This window comes from Cupressus sempervirens, chromosome 4, assembly GCF_028749045.1.
Source record: "Cupressus sempervirens isolate cs-2001-9-10 chromosome 4, ASM2874904v1, whole genome shotgun sequence".
Taxonomy (NCBI): Eukaryota; Viridiplantae; Streptophyta; class Pinopsida; order Cupressales; family Cupressaceae; genus Cupressus; species Cupressus sempervirens.
The window spans coordinates 110,329,914-110,333,872 of NC_143121.1; the positions used below are offsets into that span (position 1 = coordinate 110,329,914).

A 3,959-nucleotide genomic window follows, 5' to 3' on the forward strand; every position below is an offset into this window, starting at 1 on the left:
ATTATAAATAAATTAAATCATAAATATTAATACTTTACTCATTCTAATCCTTGTGTTTCACTAATTAAATAAGATTAAAAAAATTTACATCAAATTCCAATTCCAATTAGAAAATGAACAACCAAACGCAACAAAAAGATATTCCTAGTCATATTCTGTTCCAATTCCAATTTCTAAATTGGCAACCAAACGCAGAATATGGATTTGAAAATTCATCTTCCGTGTCAACCAAACGGTCCAACTATCTTCCTAAAATACATAACCAGGTTTTCGAAAACCTGGCTATCAGATAACCTGGTTATGAGGAAAATTCATCTTCCCCAACCAAACGGGATCTAAAATGCAAATTGATGTGGCAGATTCTCTTTATGTAAGAAACAATGTTAATGACATGGAACCTTCTTGTATATGAGTGAATGATCTAATGCGAGAGTCCTAATTGTACTTGTACATTAAAACTTGTATAGATGATATACATCCATGTCCAATTCTATTATGTTACGAGAAAAAGATTTTTTTATTTTTTACCCTTACAATAATTCAGAATGATCTGTATCCCACACTTTCTATCTACCATAGAATATACTCCGTTTGTACTGTTTTTGTACTGGTTTTGAGGGTATCAATGAAATCTTATGAATCACTACTCTGGGTGTAGTGCATTTTTCAATATTCAGTACCACAAATTAGGAAAAAGAACATACCCATAGCACAAGTTGGCTCTTGGTATAGTGAGCTGTTTTCCAATAGGTCTGATGTGTAAAGCTACCCGCAATTTGTTCACGCGTGCCTTGTTGGTCACCAAGTTAAAATCCAAGTGATTTCTTCCTACATTTCACCGCAGATGATGAGATCATGCAGTGCAGCATGAAGGCCTATTAAAGGACCTAAAATTCTTTCCTAATTTCATCCCTTCTTGTGCTTGTTTCAATTAGCACTAGAAAGGACCTAAAAATCTTCCCAATTTCATCCCTTCTTGTGCTGAATTAGCACTAGATTCTCTTTTTCCTTTTGCGTACTGCAATAACAGTTTCTTCTTCTCTTCAATGGCGTTTCCTCTGCTTCTTGTGGTGGGAATCATTGGTATTCCATCTTAAACTTTTGTTCCTTAGAGTGAAATATAAAAATATTCTAGGTCATCATGATTTCTGAACTGTCTGCCGTGCTTATCGATTTCAAGACTTAGCGAGATGGGAGATATAGGCCTATATTGGTTGTAGCTTATTTTTGTTGGTCTAAATTGGGATGATAATGGTTATAATGAATCACGGTGCAGATAAAAAAGTGAATGTATTTGAATGAACTGTAGGATTTCATGTAATCATGGTCAGAGAAGAATAATGGTGGCTATTGGGTTATGATTTAAGGGAGAGTAAATTGGTGATTTCTATTCAAGGTTTTCGTTTTAAAATGGTCGATGATAATGCCTATAACACAAGTTTCATTAATTCCATTGCATCATAAAAAGCATACCCTGTCCTTAAGTCCCCGGTGATTTATATTTTGGTTGCTGTGCATTGAAATAATTGGTAGGTAGATTGGCGTTTGGGTGAGTAGGCTCTGTAGTGTATCTGGTTTGGATATGCATTTCGGTATTAAAAAATTTCTCATCTGTATGCAGGAGTTTTTCTTTAGGTTTTACTGCAAGTTTTCGTGTATATTTGTAGGATTGTTGCTCATTTTTATCTTCATGGTTTTGTTTTTATTAGTTGATTTTGTTTTTCATTTGGTATTATAAGATTTGGGTTGTCTTTCATGGATATGGTGGATTGAGATTTGTTTGGGTGGCCAAGAGATTTGCATTTAGTTGGATTAATTTATCATTGTTGTGTGTTGCGCAGGAAATATAACATCACTGGCAATCTTCCTGTCACCTATGTAAGTACTTTGTACAACAGATTAATCTGGATTCTGAGTTAAAAACTAGTGTAATGTGAGCTTTTGCTACTGATCAAGATAGCAAGCTTATATATAAATACTCTTGGCTTTGAAAATTGCAGGACAACATTCTGGGGGATATACAAGCTTAAGTCTACCAAAGATTACTCAGGACTTCCATATGTCTGTACCTTGTTCAATTGTTGTCTTGGGCTACTCTACGGGGCTCCATTTGTTAAACCCCACAGCACTTTGCTGCTCACCATCAATGGCGCGGGCTTTGTTTTGCAGATATTTTATGTCTTGTCCTTTCTGACATTTGCCCTCAAGAAGAAGAAGGTAACGCATTATGCCAGCTTTAGGTTGAGCCTGAAGGCCATCAGGCGCCTTCTAGATTGTGCCTGTCTTTTGAATAGTGTGAATGCATGGCTAGATTCCATACAAAATTCATGGTGAAGATTTCAGATACAGATTCCTCGAATTTGTCTTGCAGGTAAAAACTGCCTGGTTAGCCATTGCAATGATGGTTGCTTTTGTCCTTGTAGTTGTAGTAACAATTTATGGGCTACACACATACAATGACAGACAGTTACTGGTTGGCACTTTAGGCGTGATCCTTTCAATTGTTGTGTATGCCTCCCCATTATCAATTGTGGTGAGTTTTCAATCCATTCTTCTTCTCAATTCAAAAGAAAATTGTAGAAAAACTGTGCAAAAGTAAAATACAATTGTCAATTTCTACGAAAAAAATAGTTGAAAATTCGAAATTCTACTCTCTACCAAAAGTGACAATAGGAAATTAGAAAAATCTGGTCCCTACCCAAAAGCACTAGCACAAGTTGAGTAGCAGAACAGATTTATCGTTTCATGAATGTTAATGTGTTACTGTTTTATTTTCAGGGAGATGTTATCAAGACCAAAAGTGTGAAGTACATGCCATTTCTTGTCTCGCTATTCACTACGCTAGACGCAGTTGTCTGGTCTGCATACTCTGTAATGGCTAAGGATATCTTTATAGCTGTAAGCTTCTCTCTTTTCCTAGTGCCATTTACAATTATAGTTTTCCTGTGATTATTTGAAACTATACACAGTTTTCCTGATTATTATTCTTGTCCTTTCAGGTACCCAGTTGCATTGGCTTCCTTTTAGGAGTAGCGCAGCTTGTTGTTTACCTCATTTACAGAAGGTCGGAGCCTGTTTTGCCTGTGTCTACTGAGCTTCAACAACTTCCTGAAGCAAAAAAGATAGACGATGTATCTGACCTGCCTATCCTTATAGTGGAGGCAGAAATCTGAAATGTTGTCATAGTGGCTGCAGTGACTCAAGAAGCTGCTGATAAAGTTTGATTTTATTTTCATTGGTCAAATGACTAACAAGATTTATACAGGGTACAGTCTTCTCCGATATCCAGACTGTACTCAATTGCATGAGAATCAGCATTAGCTGATAAGGAGGAGGAGGAATATAGCTATCTAGCAATCATGGAGAAATATAGCTATCTAGGAAACATGTGAACCAGTGGCTATGTGAAAGGAAAAATATAGAGACATTTTTACCCCTTTGAGGAGCTTAATTGTAACTTTTGGTTCCTACTTTACAGGAATGAACTGTTTAATTGGCAGTGCAATTTCATGAACTCTTCTAAGTACTACGCTTGTATGACTATGCACTTCTTCTTTCATGGTACTGAAATTGTACTGGTGGAATGTCACACTCCTAAGCATAATAGTAGTGACCAGACGATAAAAACTCACGTCATAAAATGAAATAAAATCAACAATTGTAAATAAGAGAGAAAAAACAAAAAGAAGTCAAATGGTTACTAGATGATGCGTTAAAAGGGATGGATGATGTGTTAAAAGGTAGGAATGATGTAATAGGTGAAAATGCAGTTGCTAAACTATAAACAGGACCTAAATGATGTATTACATAGAGGGGACATTTTATTAAAGCCACATTGACCGCTTGACATTTTTTTTTCAAAGGAAAGAAAAAGTAGAATGTCTTTTCAATCCATAGAAGGGATCTCTGAAAACAATTCTTACATACCGAATCAAAGATATTTTATGGTTTTATTAGAA

The 3,959-nt window shown here is 35.7% G+C and overlaps 1 pseudogene across 1 annotated transcript; it reads left to right on the forward strand.

Moving 5' to 3' along the window:
* Nucleotides 1-832: 832 nt before the first annotated feature.
* LOC149560176 (bidirectional sugar transporter SWEET5-like) lies at nt 833-3,526 on the forward strand (annotated as a pseudogene). The gene is made up of 6 exons (XR_016363335.1): nt 833-1,083; nt 1,842-1,878; nt 2,001-2,217; nt 2,372-2,533; nt 2,779-2,898; nt 3,000-3,526. The product of XR_016363335.1 is annotated as a bidirectional sugar transporter SWEET5-like (transcript).
* Nucleotides 3,527-3,959: the final 433 nt, after the last annotated feature.